A 20,615-nucleotide genomic window follows, 5' to 3' on the forward strand; every position below is an offset into this window, starting at 1 on the left:
TTTGCTTAAAATAAATCAGAAGGCCTAGATCTTAGATATTCGATATGTAACATTGCCTAGTAGACTTCTACAAACTTTGTTCAAACCATGACCCCCGGGGTAAAATTGGCCCCGCCCCAGGGGTTACTTGATTGTACATCGGAAAATTTTGAAACATATTACTCTGGTGAGCGATCCAGGGTCATCATGACCCTCTTGTTTGACCTTCTTGTCCTTAAGTGCAATGATAACAGGTGATCGATATAGGGCCATTATGACTCTCTTGTGGAGAAGACCCCTTGCTTCTTTAACGTGCCCGATATATCGCACCGTTACACACTGGGATTGCCTGGTTTCTAACCAGTACACATGTAGTTGAGTGAGAGACACTAAATAGCATCTCAGAAATTTCCAGTGCCCGGACCCATAATTGAACAAGGGACCACCGGATTGACAGTCAAGCGCTTTAACCACTCTGGCATTTCACCATCCATGTCTTACCTCGTGATACCACAGTAGTCCATTAGTTAATCAGTGCTTAATGTACAGTGATGATTTTTTTTATTCTTTATTCAGCTAGAACTGGTTGAAAGTCAGGTATCTGAATGTGTATCTTACTTCAGAAACTGCTTGTATTATAATGATAGCTCACAGATGTATTAACAATTTTATGGTAGAACGTCTAACTCCTGATCCGAATGCTATGGATATTCTCAGTGCAAGGACGTCCTCCAGGACTACTTTTCCTGTATAAAGCAAACCCTGCCTTAATTTTGTAGCTTTTCACCTTTCTAATTCACTTAAAGCTTCTTGGTTTTCGAGGGAAAATAGTTGGCATGCAATTTCTTAGATCTATCAGACAATTACTTATTATGCTATCTTGTTTACTGGAAATCCTACCGCCTCGGTAGCGTAGTGGTAGAGCGTCCGCTTTGAGAGCGGGAGGTCATGGGTTCGATCCCTGGCCGCGTCATACCAAAGACGTCAAAAATGGTACTAGCAGCTTCCTCACTCGGCGCTCAGCATTAAAAGGACAGTTTTAGGACTGGTCAGCCCGGTGTCAGTATAATGTGACTGGTTGGAATATCATACCACTTGTCTACGGCCTGATATTCCAGTGAGGCAGCACTATAAAGTCGGGCATTATGCTCACTGCTACAAATAGACACCGTCGTTTATATGACTGAAAAACTGTTGAAAAAGACGTTAAATCCGAACACACACACGTACTGGAAATCCTACTTTCTCTAGGTCCTTATTTTTAGCTCACCTGTCACAAAGTGACAAGGTGAGCTTTTGTGATCGCGCTGTGTCCGTCGTCTGTCCGTGCGTCCGTCCATAAACTTTTGCTTGTGACCACTCTAGAGGTCACATTTTTCATGGGATCTTTATGAAAGTTGGTCAGAATATTCACCTTGATGATATCTAGGTCAAGTTCGACTGGGTCACGTACCCTCAAAAACTAGGTCAGTAGGTCTAAAAATAGAAAAACCTTGTGACCTCTCTAGAGGCCATATATTTCACAAGATCTTCATGAAAATTGGTCAGAATGTTCACATTGATGATATCTAGGTCAAGTTCGAAATTGGGTCACGTGCCTTCATAAACTAGGTCAGTAGGTCTAAAAAATTAAAACATTGTGACCTCTGTAGAGGCCACATAATACATAAGATCTTCATGAAAATTGGTCAGAACGTTCACCTTTATGATATCTAGGTCAAGTTCGAAACTGGGTCACGTGCCATCAAAAACTAGGTCAGTAGGTCAAATAATAGAAAAACCTTGTGACCTCTCTAAAGGCAATATTTTTCATGGGATCTGTATGAAAGTTGGTCTGAATGTTCATCTTGATGATATCTAGGTCAAGTTCGAAACTGGGTCACGTGCCGTCAAAAACTAGGTCAGTAGGTTTAAAAATAGAAAAACCTTGTGACCTCTCTAGAGGCCATATATTTCATGAGATCTTCATGAAAATTGGTCAGAATGTTCACCTTGATGATATCTAGGTCAAGTTCGAAAGTGGGTCACATGCCTTCAAAAACTAGGTCAGTAGGTCAAATAATAGAAAAACCTTGTGACCTCTCTAGAGGCCATATTTTTCATGGGATCTGTATGAAAGTTGGTTTGAATGTTCATCTTGATAATATCTAGATCAAGTTCGAAAGTGGATCACGTGCCGTCAAAAACTAGGTCAGTAGGTCAAATAATAGAAAAACCTTGTGACCTCTCTAAAGGCCATACTTTTCATGGGATCTGTATGAAAGTTGGTCTGAATGTTCATCTTGATGATATCTAGGTCAAGTTCGAAACAGGGTCATGTGCGGACAAAAACTAGGTCAGTAGGTCATAAAATAGAAAAACCTTGTGACCTCTCTAGAGGTCATACTTATGAATGGATCTCCATAAAAATTGGTCAGAATGTTCACCTTGATGATATCTAGGTCAAGTTTGAAACTGGGTCACTGCCTTAAAAAACTAGGTCAGAAGGTCAAATAATAAAAAAAACCTTGTGACCTCTCTAGAGGCCATACTTTTCATGGGATCTGTATGAAAATTGGTCTGAATGTTCATCTTGATGATATCTAGGTCAAGTTTGAAACTGGGTCAACTGCGGTCAAAAACTAGGTCAGTAGGTCTAAAATTATTAAAATCTTTTGACCTCTCTAGAGGCCTTTTTTTTCAATGGATCTTCATGAAAATTGATCTGAATGTTCACCTTGATGATATCTTGGTCAAGTTTCGAAACTGGGTCACGTGCGGTCAAAAACTAGACCAGTAGGTATAAAAATAGAAAAACCTTGTGACCTCTCTAGAGGCCATATTTTTCATGAGATCTTCATGAAAGTTAGTGAGAATGTTCACCTTGATGATATCTAGATAAAATTCAAAACAGGGCCACGTACCTTTGAAAACTAGGTCAATAGGTCAAATAATAGGAAAACATTGTGACCTCTGTAGAGATCATAATTTTCAATGGATCTTCATGAAAATTGGTCAGAATTTTTATCTTGATAATATCTAGGTCAAGTTCAAAACTGGGTCACATGAGCTCAAAAACTAGGTCACTATGTCAAATAATAGAAAAAACGACGTCATACTCAAAACTGGGTCATGTGGGAAGAGGTGAGCGATTCAGGACCATCATGGTCCTCTTGTTATCATATGCTCATTAACAACAACCTTTTCATTACACCTAAGCATATAACCAATTGGAAAACATTTGACCATGTCAGTTGGCATTTTACTGAAATGTGTCACTCCGTGATGATGTTCAACTTGCTCTTGGTTTCTAAACGACAACCCAGTCCTTAATTGCAACCCTTCAGCCCGGTGTCAGTATAATGTGACTAGGTGGAATATCATGGCACGTGTCTACGGCGTGATATTCCAGTGAGGCAGCACTGTAAAGTTGGGCATTGTGCTCACTGCTGCAAGTAGACACCGTCGTTTATATGACTGTAAAACTGTTGAAAAAGATGTTAAATCCGAACACAAACACATACTGGAAATCCTAGTTTCTCTAGGTTCTTATTTTTATATTATATGCTCATTAACAACAACCTTTTCATTACACCATGTCAATTGGCATTTTACTAAAAGGTGTCACTCTGATGATGTTCAACTTGCTCTTGGTTTCTAAACGACAAGTCAGTCCTTAATTGCAACCCTTCATTGTTTTGGTATTTAGTTCGTCCAAACCAGTTTCCTATCTTTGTACAGTTATCACTACCATAGTATACGGAATAGTGTTTGAATTCTTTTACCAATGCTTTAGCTGGTGCATCACAGACAACACAAGCATAAGTAACTGTAATAATTTTTATGCCCCTGCGAAGGAGGGATATATATTGTTTTGCAGATGTCTGTCGGTCTGTCGATCCGTAGACCAATCAGTGTCCGAATAGTAACTCAAGAACTCATGGGCATAGGATCATGAAAGTTGATAGAGAGGTTGGTCATGACTAGTCAGTCAAAAGCTAAGATCACAGTGACCCAGAACAGTTAAACCGTTTCCGGATGGTAACTTCAGAACGCTTTATTATCATTATTCATTAAACTTATTAGGGGGGTTGATCATGACCAGCAGATGAGCCATATTGATTTGAGGTCAATAGGTCAAAGGTCAAGGTGGCAGTAACTAGGAACAGTCAAACCGTTTCCGGACGGTAACTTGAGAACGCTTGTGCCTAGGGATCACGAAATTTAATAGGGAGGTTGATTATGACCAGCAGATAACCCTTGTTGATATTTTGCCACAAATGTAGCTCAGATTTAAAATGTTTAATAATTTTCTGGTTGAAGATGGTTTACAAACATTGAAAGCGCTACCCTAGTAATATTAGAAAATAATGGAGTATGTGAAACTAACTTTTATATATTACAGTCTATTACAGTCTATAAACACGTGCCTCAGTAGGTAAGAGCGTTGGTCTACGGACCGCGGGGTCGTGAGTTCGATCCTCGGACGGGGCGTATGTTCTCCGTGACTATTTGATAAACGACATTGCGTCTGAAATCATTAGTCCTCCACCTCTGATAATTCATGTGGGGAAGTTGGCAGTTACTTGCGGAGAACAGGTTTGTACTGGTACAGAATCCAGGAACACGGTTAGGTTAACTGCCCGCCGTTACATGACTGAAATACTGTTGAAAAACGGCGTTAAACCCAAAACAAACAAACTATAAACACGCGTAACCCCCATTTTTATGTGTGTAATGTGACTGGGTGGGGTATCATGTCACGTGTCTACGGCGTGATATTCCAGTGTGGCAGCACTATAAAGTTGGACATTGTGCTCACTGCTACAAGTGTCGTTTATACGACTGAAAAATTGTTGAAAAAGACGTTAAACCCGAACACATACACTCACATTGCCGGCGTCTTTCTGTGGTTAATAATAGAAATTGGGGAAAATAATAAGGATGAATTTGTCACGGCTACATAAAACTTCAATTTTCATCAGAAATTATGAGTCTGTTTATTGAAATTTGGTATAGCTTAGCTTGCTTATCCATGTATAATACAGTATTTGATAAATTGATAATGTTCCACCTTTCCTGCTGACAAGATTTTAATTATACCGTATATGATTTTCTTACAATGATTATTTTATTGAATAATTCATTAAAAATAGTTTACGCCTTGTTTGATGTTAATTCTAAGAACCCAGTCTGCTGTAACAGTAATTTAAAGAGGTATCCATATGATCAATAACTTTTCAGAGCATGTCACTACTTCTTCTTAACTGTTGTCTTGAACGAAAAAAAATCAAGAAATTCTAACCTGATTTGCATTTGATCTTTTTCATGGGAAACTTCATCAAACTTTTACTTGGTACTTTTCCATCTGTCATGGCCTTTGACACATCGCATGTGTTTCGCCAGTAGACAGCATCATCTATAACCCAAGATTCTGGAATCTCGGCCTCCTCTTCTCCTGTCTTTTCCTGTCTTCTCTATCCATACAGCTTTAACCCACTTCATATCTTGAAACAAAAGAATACAAATTTTAAGTAATATAGTATTCGCGGTATAATATAACATATACCGAAGACATATACATTACATATGCATAATTGAGTCAAAAAATGTTAACTTACAATCATATTCACCCAACTGTAGAAGCATATGTTCTTATGTTCGATTCTAGCTCTGGTCATGTGCATTGCATCATAAACTAAAAATACAGCTCTTAACAACACATATCAATGCAAATAAGGTAAGCAAATCACTTTTCTTTGTAGTTGTGGTTTTTAATGAGTCTCCTTGTGGTACGTGTTTGTTCCAAGTTTCTTATGAACACAATATTCAACAATTTTGAGTCGCAAGGTTCCGTGAAGAAACTTTTCAGTTCCTTCTTGTATAAGGACATCACATACCAACGGATCATCTCTTATTTCTTTCTCAAAAGCAAGCTCTTCCGTATATGTTAAGAAACAACTATTCCTGAAATGTGTTGATATAACAGATATCTCTGTCTGCCTTTTACAAGAAGCTATCCCTGCCAGTTCTAACTCTGTAAGTCTTTTAGAAAATATAAGCTATTGGATTTTTTGAATTTCGCACAAACTTTTTTATTCTCTGCAGGTGATTTTCAGATGGAAACACAGACGTCGTTTAAGGAACATTTAAAATGATTTGCATCATCAGCAATATGAAGAAGGCAGTGAACATTGTACACCACAAATTGTTCTGTGTATATGTTCTTGGCATCCTGTACAAAATAGCTTAACAGCTGCCTTGCATAATCCTAGTACGCAGCACGTTTCCCATCACTTGAATCTAATGATATTGAGACTGCTACAGTCAATGACAGACAATGTCTGTACAAACTTTTAGGTACTACTTTATTTAGGACAACAGGGCCAGTGTACAACAAGAATTGTCTGAACTCGGTTGCCTTCCATCTCTCTTGCTCCTTAAATGATCTGGGGTTTCTCGCAAGTTCACTTTGAGTTTTTCCAGACAGATACAACTACTGGATATTTCTGAAATATGTCTGTTAGAGAGTCTACATTCATTAGGGCCACATTTTAAGTAAAGAAGGATTCTTTTTACAACACCAAAACAAATAAGGTGCATATAGTCTAAACTAAAATCACTAATGCAATCAACTCCACATTTGGTTAATGGGCTTTGTCCAACTTGATGGTCAGTGTAATTTTACTCATTGAAGTCAGCTTTGGTTCTTTTTTCAAACAAATCAGCAGTATGAAATGTTGTCCTATTATTTGTCCTGTTACCTTTGATGGTACAACGCTCACATATGTAAAAACCAGTGTGGCCCTTAATACATTTGATGCTCTACCGGCATACATGTTGACACCGGTGACTGCAATGTTTACGTTTATTTTGAGTAGCAAATAAAGTTTTTAGTTTTTAGAAAGAAGTTTCCTGTATGTAAATTTATTTATCATACAGTTTAAAAAAAACAACAGAAAAACATACTTTTTGGAGAAAACAGATGACAACAATTACTACGGAGATATAGCACATGTATGGCAGATTCTCTTACTCGTTTGCACTGTCAAAAAGATGAATCTTGTAGTCATGTCATGACGTGGTAAAACAAATAATAAAGATTGCAAGCGACAAATTTTGAATCAGTTTCATTTTTTTTGGTAACTTTTCTTTAAGGTTTCGATGGAGGCATTGAGAAACAAAAATCAAACAACACCAAATCATAGAAAGGAAGAGTTGTTTGACATGAAAATTGAACAGCATGTAAAACATGTATATTACTTTACGAAACAATTGTCAGTGTACTGATATAAACATTGAATTCCGGAAAAGGGCTGCCTAAAGGGGCTCCACTTCCGGACAGTTAAACGCCTTTAAAAACCCACCATTTTCAAAGAAACTGTTACACATGTTTGTTTTTGATGCATTTGCAATAGGTGCGGGGTGGTGAATTTCACGTAACAAGGTTGGAACATAGTTTTCAGAATTGTTTATCTTTTTTTCTTTACAAATGGCATTCATTTTCAAAGGGAGACAACTTTTCTCAAAGATTACTTAAAATAATCGGAAAAAGTTGTTTCCCTTTGAAAATGAATGCCATTTGTACTTAAAATAATCGGGAACAGTTGTCTTCCTTTGAAAATGAATGCCATTTGTAAAGAAATAAAGATAAACAATTGCTGAAAACTGTGTTCCACCTTGTTATGCGAAATTTCACCACTCGCACGCTATTGCAAATGCATCAAAACGAACGTGTGTAACTGTTCTTTGAAAACGGTGAGTTTTTAAAGGCGTTTAACTGTCCGGAAGTGGAGCCCCTTTAGGCAGCCCTTTTCCGGAATTCAATGTTTATATCAGTATACTGACACTTGTTTCGTAAAGTAATATACATGTTTTACATGCTATTCAATTTTCATGTCATACAACTCTTTCTTTCTTTGATTTGGTGTTGTTTGATTTTTGTTTCTCAAGGCCTCCATCGAAACCTTAAATATTCAATTTTCTTCCAAGATGAAATTTGCACGGCATGTTGACAGATTATAAATTATAATGATCTACCTCTTATCAATTTAAGTTTTCCATATCACATGATAAATGAAATGCGAGCATGGCAGTCTTCTCGTCGTAAATTGGTTGGCTTTCGGGACCGCAGTGTAGCTCCTAAGACTAGTGTCAATATCCCTTACCAAAATAACATATATGCCACTTACATTTATTTGCCATTTTTATGCCCCCCCCCCCCCCCTTTGAAAAAGGAGGGGTATATTGTTTTGCAGATGTCGGTCGGCCGGTCTGTCGGTCTGTCGGTCGGTCGGTCGGTCGGAATGTAGACCAATCCGTTTCCGGATGATAACTCAAGAACGCTTGGGCCTAGGATCATGAAAGTTGATAGGGAGGTTGGTCATCACCAGCAGATGACCCCTATTGATTTAAAGGTCTGTATGTCAAAGGTCAAGGTCACAGTGACCCTGAATAGTAAAACGGTTTCCGGATGATAACTCAAGAACACTTGGGCCTAGGATCATGAAAGTTGATGGGAGGTTGGTAATGACCAGCAGATGACCCCTATTGATTTTGAGGTCAGTATGTCAAAGGTCAAGGTCACAGTGACCAGGAACAGTAAAATGGTTTCCAGGCAATTACTCAAGAACGCTTGGGCCTAGTGTCAGGAAAATTGATAGTTAGGTTGGCCATGATCAGCAAATGACCCCTATTGATTTTGAGGTCATTAGGTCAAAGGTCAAGGTTACATTGGCCAGGAACAGTTAAATGGTTTCTGATCTTCTTGTCCAAAACCATAGGGCCTAGGGCTTTGATATTTGGTATGTAGCAAAATCTAGTGGTCCTCTACCAAGATTGTTCAGATTATTTCCCTAGGGTCAAATATGGCCCCACCCCTAGGGTCACATGGTTTATATAGACTTATATAGGAAAATACTTTGAAAAACCTCTTGTCCAAAACCACAGGGCCTAGGGCTTTGATATTTTGTATATGACATCATCTAGTGGTCCTCTACTAAGATTATTCAAATTTTTCCCCTAGGGTCAAATATGGCTCCGCCGTGGGGGTGACATGGTTTACATATACTTATATAGGGAAAAACTTTGAAAATCTTCTTGTCCAAACCACAAAGACTATGGCTTTGGTAATTTGTAATGTAGCATCATTTAGTGGTTCTCTGCCAAGTTTGTTCAAGTTATCCCTCTCGGGTCAAATATGGCCCCGCCCCAGAGGTCATATGGATCATATAGACTTATACAGGGAAAAACTTAGAATCTTCATGTCCATAACTTACATCATTCAAATTTGGACCACATGTATAGTTTTGAGTGGCAAGATGAACCTTGACATGAGTTGACCTTGATCTTGACCTAGTGACCTACTTTCACATTTCTGTACCTACAGCCTTCAAATTTGGATCACATGCATAGGTTAGTGTACTGAAAAAAACTTTGACCTTGTTATGGACCTAGTGACCTACTTTCACAGTTTTGAAGATACAGGCTTCAAATTTCGACCACATGCATAGTTTTTTGTTCCAAAATAAAATTTGACCTTGATTTTGGCCTAGTGACCTACTTTCACATTTCTCAAGCTACAGCCTTCAAATTTGAACCACAAGCATAGTTTTGTGTACTGAAATGAACTTTGATCTTGAGATTGACCTAGTGACCTACTTTCACATTTCTGAAGGTACAGGCTTCAAATTTGGACCACTTGCATAGTTTTGTGTTCGGAAATGGAATTTGTGTTTACAGTGAGCATATAATTTCTGTTCCTTGTGCAATTACTGAATGCATCAAGGGGGGCATTTCGTGTTCGACGAGCTCTTGTTATATGGTACTTACAGTTCACATAGGCAGTCTACCTATAAGTCACTTATATGGGTAATGTTAGCATTTACATGCAAATTAGATGTATGTGAAGTATATGTAACATATAGGTATATGGAAAGTATAAGTAGCTTATATTTCACATATAAGTGATGTTGCAATACGTATGACATATATAATCATTTATAAGTGACATATAAGTTCAGTATAAGTGACTTATAATTCCCATATAAGTGACTTATAAATCACATATAAGTCGTTTTGGATGCCAAAAATACTGAAACTTAAAAGAACAGGGTACAATATAAATGTTAAATTCACTGTCATCTATTACAGTTTCAGTAAGTTTCTGTCCATTGCTGATTATGCACAATTATAATCAAGCTAAATTACAGGTTTGGCCAACACGAATCATACATAACCAGGTGTCCACGGCACAATAATGATATAAAAGCAGCACATATAATCTTAATATCACTTTATTAATTATACCCCCACAAAACGAAGTTTGCGGGGGGGGGGGGGGGGGGGGGGGGGTCTGTATATAGGAGTGAGCTTGGCGGTCGGTCGGTCCGTCCGTCCGTTGGTTTTTCATGGTTTCCAGATGATAAATCAAGAAAGGCTTCACCAATTTAAATAATGTGTAACATCAGAAAATACAGGTCAGTTCGAATTTGGGGTCAGTAGGTCAAAGGTCAAGGTCACAGTGACCCTGAACGGTTAAATGGTTTCCGGATGATAACTTGAGAACGCTTGGGCCTAGGATCATAAATTTTGGTACACAGGTGTAACATCATGAAATGCAGGTCAAGTTCGACTTTGAGGTCTGTAGGTCAAAGGTCAAGGGCACAGTGACTCGGAACAGTTAAATGGTTTCCAGATGATAACTTGAGAACTCTTGGGCCTAGGATCATAAAGTTTGGTACACAGATGTTACATCATGAAATACAGGTCAGGTTCTACTTTGAGGTCAGTAGGTCAAAGGTCAAGGTCACAGTGACTTGGAACAGTAAAACGGTTTCCGGATGATAACTTGAGAATGCTTGGGCCTAGAATCATGAAAATTGATAGGGAGGTTGGGTATGACTAGCAGATGACCCCTAATGATTTTGAGGTCAGAAGGTCACAGGTCAAGATCACAGTGACCCAGAAAATTTAAACAGTTTTCGGACAATAACTTGAGAATGCTTGGGACTAGGATCAGGAAACTTAATCTGGAGGTTGGTCATGTCAAGCAGATGACCCATATTGATTTTGAGTTCCAAATGTCAACGGTCATTTAAACCTTTTACGGACAATAACTTGAGAACGCTTGGGCGGAGGATCATGAAACTTCATAGGGAGGTTGATCATAAATAGCAGATGACCTCTATTGATTTTGTGGTCAGAAGCTCAAAGGTCAAGCAAGTTCGGCTTTGACATTGGCTTAGTTCTGTGACAAAGGCATATTGTGGGGTATAATTCGTCACTCCTGTGACAACTCTAGAGTTTAAACTTTATGAACATGGAGCATTTCAGGCTAAAAAAAACAACAAAGTTAATATTCTGTTCAGGGGTTTCTTCTAACTAAAAATGTAACAGTTTGAGTTTATATACATAAAATAGCATTTGAGAAAGAAAAGAATGAAGTTAATCAAATCTCAACAATGTCATCATTAACACTAAGCAAAAACTATATACACAGCCAATTTTCACTGCATTGTCATAGATGTTTTTTTTTCTACACAATGCTGCCAACGTTGACCTGGCATCAGCACATTTCTGGTTGATCGTCTGAACGACCTTTCTCCGTAAGGTTTCTCTTTGAACACTCATAATTTGGAAAAGAATTCAAAATAATCCTTGTGCTACCTTCTACAAATATTGTTCTTTTTTTATTCGTCAAAAAACCTCACCCCCAGAAGGCGTAATCACTTTTCATCAACAATTTCTTTAAACTATATCTCCAAAACCACTGAATGGATTGTGATGAAACTTTACACAAATGATCTCTGGGTAGCCCTCTTTCAAAGTTGTCCAAATAGGTAACCCCAAAGTCTTGGTCTGAATCTACATTTGTATCATCTTCGGCATCTATAATTAACAAGAACAAGCTCATAGGTCAATCTTTTCGAAACTGTGTATCGGTGCTATTTCCATTTGTAACTGCATGCATTTGTTTGATGTTAGTCACCTAATCAAAGTGGAAAGTAGCTAAAACTGGTTGAAAGTCAGGTATCTGAATGTCTATCTTTCTTCTCTTTCTTATCTTAACGATAGCTCACAGATGTATTAACAATGCTATGATAGAACGTCTAACTCCTGATCCGAATGCTATGGATTTTCTCAGTGCAAGGACATCCTCCAGAACTACTTTCCCTGTATAAAGCAAAACCTGCCTTAATTCTGTACCTTTTCACCTTTCCAATTCACTTAAACTTCTTGGTTTTCGAGGGAAAATAGTTGGCATTTGATTTCTTAGATCTAGCAGACGATCACGTGTTATGCCGACTTGTTTACTGGAAATCCTCGTTTTTAGGTCCTTCAGTAACAACAGCCTTTTTCATTACATCTAAGCATGATTGGTGCATACAATCAATTGGAAAATATTTGACCATGTTAATCGGCATTTTACTAAAAGGTGTCACTCTGTGATGATGTTCAACTTGCTCTTGGTTTCTAAACGACAAGTCAGTCCTTAATTGCAACCCTTCATCGTTTTGGTATGTAGTTCGTCCAAACCAGTTTCCTTTCTTTGTACAATTATCACAAGCATGGTATACGGAATACTGTTTGAATGTTTTACCAATGCTTTAGCTGGTGCATCACATACAACACAAGCATAAGTAACTGTAATAATTGTTATGCTCCCTGCGAAGGAGGAGGGCTATAGTTGTTTTGTGGATGTTTGTTTATATACTCGTATCCCCCATTTTCAGTTTGTATCATCTCCTTCCACCATCTCTAACTTCTTCCTGCATAATCTCATTTCCTTCTTCCTCCACCACCTCTTCTGTCTGGGGAATATTTCAACTTTGATTTTATGGCAAAATTAACATCGTGCTCAGTTCCCTGAAAATTGTTGAGAGCACATCTTGAAATGATAAGAATTACAATTCATCCAAAATAATTAATACTTCAAAGATGCTTCTTTCTTTTTAAGCACGCTGACGCTAAACATATTAGAGGATGTTGAAGTAATGGTGCAAACATCAGAAAATGAACTTGCAGTGTTTGGGAAGGCATTCATTGGGTTACCTTTGGAACATTACAATATGGACAGTATGATAGGCAAGGAGGCCATTGTTTACAACGGTGTGCTAGGACTTTTAGAGTTGGGGACTTGCATACACCTCATTTATACAGTGGTGAAAAGTTTATTCCCTTAGGTGAGACATAGACACACATACATGAAAAAAAACTTATTATAAACATTAGTGAAATTGAATGATAACGGATGTACCATATCAGAAATCATGGTCATTATTTATAGAAAGATGTTTACATGTGGTAGCCATATAGTAAATACTGCATGAAATCGGGCATACGCTATAACCACCAGGGTCTTGGGTTTTACGACAGTTCCCGTTTGACTGCAACACTGAACTTGTGTCAGCAAACTCATGTTTTACCACCTATGTAATTACTGCCGGTGTGTGTGTGTGCCTCTTCAAAATAATGTGTATTGGAGTGTGATTGTGTGTGTATGTGCGTGTGCTTGTGCATAAAAAAGAAATAAATATTAACTGTACCTTCTCTATGTTTTCTATCTGGATCGTTCCTAAATAGAAAAGACAGTTATTACAAAGTATCCTGTTTTTCTTTTTTTGACGTATCACCCAAATATGTCAGCTTAGTCTTGCAGTGTGTTGTAAATGTCCGATATAAAGATCAAATTGTTTTTCAAAGCGCATCCTCTTGACACATGTAAATACTTGGTCTGGTGTCTCCAAACATTGTTCAGTACATTTCAACATTACCTTTCTGCAATAAAAACAAGAAGCATTTATGTTTGTCATTTAAATGCTTTTCATAGGCGTGTTCAGATACAGTGAACCTCACGATGTCTAATTCACACTGGCCAACATTGACAGACAAAAAGAAACATGTGCATGTACAAAGTGTTATGATTGATTCGATGTGAACACTTTTCATTGGTTTATGGACTTTGTCCAATAAAACCTGATTTCACTCCCACCACTCTGAGAGTTACAAAGTGCGAAATCACGCCTGGATGCTGTTCATAAGAAGTTAATGATTTTGTCACCTTGATTCAGAGAGTCTTATAGGCCTAGTGCAGGTATTATATACTATCTTGTACAAGAAATGGCATTGACTCGTGTAGGATGAGCAAGAATTGGAAATATATGGTATTACTGACTAGTCAAAACCCTTAAATAATGCTCCATTGTAATAATGTTTCCTATTTTATAGGTAGTTTAAGGGGCACACTTTTACATGCATTTGGTGTACAAAATGGGAAAATCAGTGCAGTTAATACATGTATATATATGATATAAAACATGTATTAATCATTTATTATATTAATTTTTACTTATTAAGTAATATTATACAAACCACACTGTATTACTATTAATTTATTGAAAGGCCAATTTCCTGGCTACTATATAATAGTCTCTATTTTTTCTCAGTTTTGTTGCAAATCACAAATCTAGGAGGACTTTTAGATAGTTTAGTGATCTCATTATGTGTCTAAATCACAAGTTAACATGATAGGTTTGAATCTTTATAAATTATCATTTTAATAATAGATCTAATTAAATTTTAAATAAACAAACCTCTCAGTTTCTGTTCAGGGGTCATGTTAGAATAATTTATTTAATTTAGTGCTTCACAGTTTTCCCCCAGTAGTAATCTCTGGCATTTGGCTTTCTGTAAATCTCTAAAATCTTAGTTTTGTCTTTTTCACTCAAATTGCCACTGCTAGATATTTCTTTGCATATTTCTGGCAAAACTTTCATCAAAGTGAACAAATAAAACCAAATTTGACACATGCTTGAAATTTTCATCCGGTATTACTGGCATTTTCCTACGGTAAGAGTTTCTATTTTGGTGCAGTTGGATAAAAATGCAAGATTTGAGACACATGTTCCAGTTAAATCTAACCAAACAAGTTTGCTGCTTCTAACTTAAAGGGCCGACTTGGCTATAAATTAGCTTCCAGAGTCTTGTGGTTTTCCCTGACATTAATGCCCATTTTATCATAATGTTTATCTCATTTCAATGATCAGCCATTACCAGATACACTCTAAGGCTATAATGCTGGCCATGGTTGCTCACTGACCATCTGAGTTCCTCTCAGAGAATATGTTCATGCTCCAGTGTGGAATTGCACTTGTGATACAGAAAAAAAAATTCAATCAAATGTCATGTGCAGTAATATATATACCAGTAATTCGATAATTTACAGTTCAATCACTGTGACTCAGATCACTTGTACTACAATCACTGGGTCTGCACTAAAACCCCCATTACTTAGTACTTGAGTTTCTGTTTTTCTGAAATATATCTTTCATCGTTTTCATCATTGGGGGTTAGTTTTTTTATGAAACACATACTAAGATCTATTGTATTTCAAAGTAACTAGAGCTTGCAAAACAAAATGTGACATTAGTAATTTATTTACATAAATATGAGACAATAATGGATTTACAGTCAACTCGTCCCCTAGTCAACTTGTCTCCCAGTCAACTCGTCCCCGATTTGGTCATTTCGTCCCCCTTTTGAGGTGACACCGCACATTACTATCTATGTGCATGACTGAGATGAATGTGATGAAAGTAATTTATTTAAATAAATATAAGACAACTAAGGAGAGCGTTGGTCTACGGATCACGGGGTAGACAGTTCGATCCCCGGGCAGGGTGTATGTTCTCCGTGACGATTCGATAAAAGGCATTGTGTCTGAAATCATTCGTCCTCCACCTCTGATAATTAATGTGGAGAAGTTGGCAGTTGCTTGCAGAGAACAGGTTTGTACCGGTACAGAATCCAAGAACACTTGTTAGGTTAACTGCCCGCTGTTACATGATTGAAATACTGTTGAAAAATGGCGTTAAACAAACAAAGAAACAAAATTACACAATTGTGAATGTGATAATAGTCGGGGCCTTTCCCCCTATAGATCTAACCCTCGCTAAAAGCAGGTAATCCCAAAGCAAAAAAAAAAACAAAAAAAAAAAACTGTCTTTATTCCAGATTCCTAAATGAGTGTTACCTTTTTTTCTTATTTATTTATTTGTTTATTTTGCTGTTTTAAAATAGTTTTGATAAAGTTTATGTATATTTTGGTTACCAAAGGAATAGTTATACTGTTTAACAATTACTGAAATGCTTTTTTATGCAATCTATTAATATTTTACACACAAAAATATTTTTACATAGATTTTGAAATTTGAAAATATTCCCACAAGAGCATTATCCCAATTCTACTGGTTTTGGTGGCATTCCCAAAATGATGAAGAAAAGGCCTGATAGTAATTTATTTACATAACTATAAATGTCTGCGTATATATATAAACAGATGGAGAAAGAATAATATACAATAAATTTACATGTATTTACAATAAATATATTTACAATAATTACATATTAAATATTCCCGAAGATATGGATTTACTTCATGGAAAGATTATATCAATATGCATGTACTATAATGAATAATAATATACTCTAAAAATATAATAAGCCTAATCAAATAGGACCAGTGACTGGATAACGACATGGAAATAGTAATAAACTTACTCTATTGTAGTTTATTTTGTGCTAGAAGAAGTTGCATTACTTCATGTTTTTTTTTAGTGTGACACAAATACCATAATATCATAATAACGTTAGTGCTGAATAGTTTAAATTTGTGTATTTTTATCTTGTTTTTTTGTGAATATTTTTTGAAATTCAGAGTTCAGCTTTTATTTTCTCTCAGAGATATTTATACAGCATACATGCTTGGTGTGAAATTTCAACATGTAACAACACACACCTGATTCCAAAAACTGACCGAATTAATTGCTCTCTTGCAATTCATGCTGGGCGTAATGGCCATTAAATTTCCATGTTATAGCTGTAAGCAGATAACTGATAAAAGTTGCCTGGAGAACCAAGTCGGCCCTTTAACTGTTATTAATACACATTATGTGACATACCTAGTAAATTATCACCATTAGGGAATGAACAAATCATGGCAGGAAGGTCAAAACGATGGAGAGCTTGAGCATGCTTTAGGGCTGCTTTCAGCTGTTCGTCAGTAAACACAATTGGGTTTAGTCTCTTCCATACTCATATGAGCCCAAATAATCGATGTAGTACAATCATTTGCTTGCAAACTCTTGTTACAGTTGTCAGCGTGTACGGCAATCCAACTTACTGCAGAATATGTACGAGACAAACATGTGCCATTGCCAAGAGATCCCTCTGAAATTAGCAAAAAAAGTTTGTCAACAAACAAGTGCATCAAGTTGTAATACATTGAAAAGTATTTGAAGAATGCAATGAACGATGACCACTGTCTCCAAGTTTTACAACGGTCTGATGACATGATAAATTTATCAAAGATCTATATATATCTGAATAACAATCTGGTAGTTAATTGTACAAGTTACTGTGATTGATTTTCAACATTGTATGTTTTGTGTTTTATTTCCCTTTTCAGCAGTGTTTCAGTTACATAACTAAAGCGCTGTTGAAAAACAGCGTTAAACCCCAAACAGACAAACAACATCTTATCAGTGACATGAATCATGGATCTTTACGCTGTTAAGAATCACAAATATTTACACTGACATGAAACTGTTAAGAATCGCAAATGTTTACACTTCTATGAATCACTGGTTTTTACTCAGTATTTACACCGACATGAATCACTGGTCTTGACACCGGTATTTACACTCTTTAAGAATCACGTGTATTTACATTTTTCAGAATCATGGATGATACAAACTGATGTATTCACTCCATCCGAACCTTAAAGTCATCCTATAAATACCTTTTTATTTTTTAGCTCGACTATACGAAGTATAAGGAGAGCTATCCTACTCGACCCGTCATCGGCGTCTATCCGCGTCCCCACCTTGGTTAAAGTTTTTAGCTCACCTGAGCACGAAGTGCTCATGGTGAGGACAGGTATTGTGATCACACTGTGTCCGTCATCTGTCCTTACGTCAAGTCGTCCGTCGTCAACATTTGTGTTTAAATGTTATGTTACTATACATAAATAGGTAAAATGATAAAATTTTGAAATTGTTTTGCTCTAAATCCATCATATGCGCAACTGACCATGTATCTTTGAGTGAAAAAGTTGACAGTTGCTTATGGGGGATGGAAGCCTAGTACTTGTTCTTTCCAGTAACGATAGTTAGTTTAGTTGTCCGCACCATATGATTCTGACTTTTGAAAGAGGACGTAAATCAAAAACAAACAAAAAGAAGTATTAAATACGCATAAAGGTATCATTGTTGCACCGAGAGTAACAGCAGTAAAACTATTATCTATTTATAGCACGGAGAATGAATATATTTGCCAGGAGTGTGGAATGTCTTCTCGGAGAAAAAGTAATTTAAAGGCGCACGAGAAGAGACATAGTGGAGCGTGAACCTATCACTGTTGTGGGGAAAACTTTTTTGGACGACCCATTGTCTAAAAATAACAACAGAAAAAACTTATTACTTCTCTTCTTGACATGTTTATATTTTGTATATCATGTCAAATAAAAGTCAGTATAATAGATCTTATAGTCGCAGTGTAAATTTATTGTCCAAACATTATTGCGCTTCAATATGAATAACAAGTAAAAAATTGCTGCAAGATGCAGCAAATAGATGGTCGCACGGCCCAAAAAAACAAAGTGTTTGACCCATATTCAGACTTGACCTAGATTTTATCAAGGCAATAATTCTGACCAAATTTCATGAAGATCAATTGAAAAATACTGTCTCTATCGCATACACAAGGTTTTTCTTTGATTTGACCTATGACCTACATTTTGGCCCCAGATGACCCATATTCAAACTCGACCTAGATTTCATCAATGCAATCATTCTGACATAATTTTATGAAGATCAATTGAAAAATACAGCCTCTATCGCATACACAAGGCTTTTCTTTGATTTGACATAGTGTCCTAGTTTTTGACCCCAGAAAAACCATTTTCGAACTTGGCCTAGATTTCATCAAGACAAAATTTCACGAAGATCAGTTGAAAAACAGGTGAATGAAGTATTGCCATGCAATACAAAGTCCCCTACTGGAAGGCACCTAGTTTTTCTCTACTGCAGTATAACATGATGAACTGATATCTGTCAATGATGTATAAACAATATTGTACTTTATATACAATATGTTATAACAACACACTTGGATTAAAATGTGCATATATAAAAACCCACAGTTGTTTTCATATTGAAATGTTTTTTGCCGATTATAAAAAAGTTATCATGTAAGTTATTTATAGTACCAACAAAAGGAAATTAATCTTAAGAAAAAAAAAAATCTATATAATGTAAGTCCACAAGAAACTCTTTACCAGGTAGAGATAGGTCAAAATACACCTAAAAATTGGATGTAACATGCATGTTGTACCACAGAAAAGTGGTCTTGACTTTTCTCTACAGCCAATAATAAAAAAGTTACAATAAAATCTGTTTATAGTAACAAAGGGACATAATTCTAAAATAGGGTGCCTCATGGTGGTGACCATTTGGTCCAAGTTACATCAAAATCCCTCAATGCATGAAGAAGAAATGCTCCGGACAAAGTCATTCTTGAATTTGACCTTTGACCTCTAAATATGACCTTGACTTTAGACCTAGGGACCTGGTTCTTGCGCTTGACAATCTGTCTTATGTTGGTGAGCATTTGTGCCAAGTTACATCAAAATCCCTCCATGCATGTAGAAGAAATGCTCCAGACAAAGTCATTCTTGTGTCTGACCTTTGGTCTCTAAGTGTGACCTTGACATAAGACCCTGGGCTTGGGTTTTGCGCATAACATGTTGTCTCATCCAGGGGAATATTTGTGCCAACTGATGTCTAAATCCTGTTTTGCATGACAAAGTTATAGACTGGACAGGAAAAAATCCTACTGACCTTTGATCTCAAAGTGTGACCTTGACCTTTAAGCTAGGGTACTGGGTGTTGCGTATGACATGTCATCTCACCATGGGGAACATTTATGCTAAGCAATATTGTAATCCCTTCATGGATGACAGAGTTCTGGATCGGACAGGAAAAAATACTTATTGACCTTTGACCTCCAATTGTGACCTTGACCTTTGAGGTAAGGGTCCGGGATTTGTGCATGACAAAACGTCTCATCATGGGGAACATTTCTGCCAAGTAATATTAAAATCCCTTAATGAATGTCAGAGTTATGGACCGAACACGAAACAGACCTTGTTCATGCTATGTTAACATTTGACTGCTAAGTGTGACCTTGACCTTTGAGCTGGGGGTCTGAAAGTTGTGCATGACACATCGTCTTATTATGAGGTACATCTGTGCCAAGTAATATTAAAATCCCTTCATGGACGGCAGAGTTATGGACCGGACAGGTAAAAAGCCCCGTTGACCTTTGACCTCCAATTGTGACCTTGACCTTTAAGCTAGGGGTCTAGGTTTTGCGCGTGACTCGTCGTCTCATCATGGGGAACATTTGTGCCAAGTAATATTAAAATCCCTTCATGGATGGGAGAGTTATGGACCGGACAGGAAAAAAGCCCTGTTGACCTTTGACCTCCAATTGTGACCTTGACCTGTGAGCTAGGGTCCGGGTTTTGCACATGACACATCGCCTCATCATGGGGAACATTTGTGCCAAGTAATAATAAAATCCCTTCATGGATGGGA

At 37.1% G+C, this 20,615-nt stretch overlaps 1 protein-coding gene across 1 annotated transcript in view; it reads left to right on the forward strand.

The window, feature by feature from the left end:
* LOC123533610 (exonuclease V-like) overlaps window positions 1-13,760 on the forward strand; it is a 46,437-nt gene extending 32,677 nt beyond the window's left edge. The window contains exon 4 of the mRNA XM_053519146.1: window positions 12,917-13,760. The gene's annotated coding sequence lies outside the window, so the exon portion shown is untranslated. The remainder of the gene's footprint in view (window positions 1-12,916) is intronic.
* Window positions 13,761-20,615: the final 6,855 nt, after the last annotated feature.

The sequence above is a fragment of the Mercenaria mercenaria genome, chromosome 12, assembly GCF_021730395.1.
Source record: "Mercenaria mercenaria strain notata chromosome 12, MADL_Memer_1, whole genome shotgun sequence".
Lineage (NCBI taxonomy): Eukaryota > Metazoa > Mollusca > Bivalvia > Venerida > Veneridae > Mercenaria > Mercenaria mercenaria.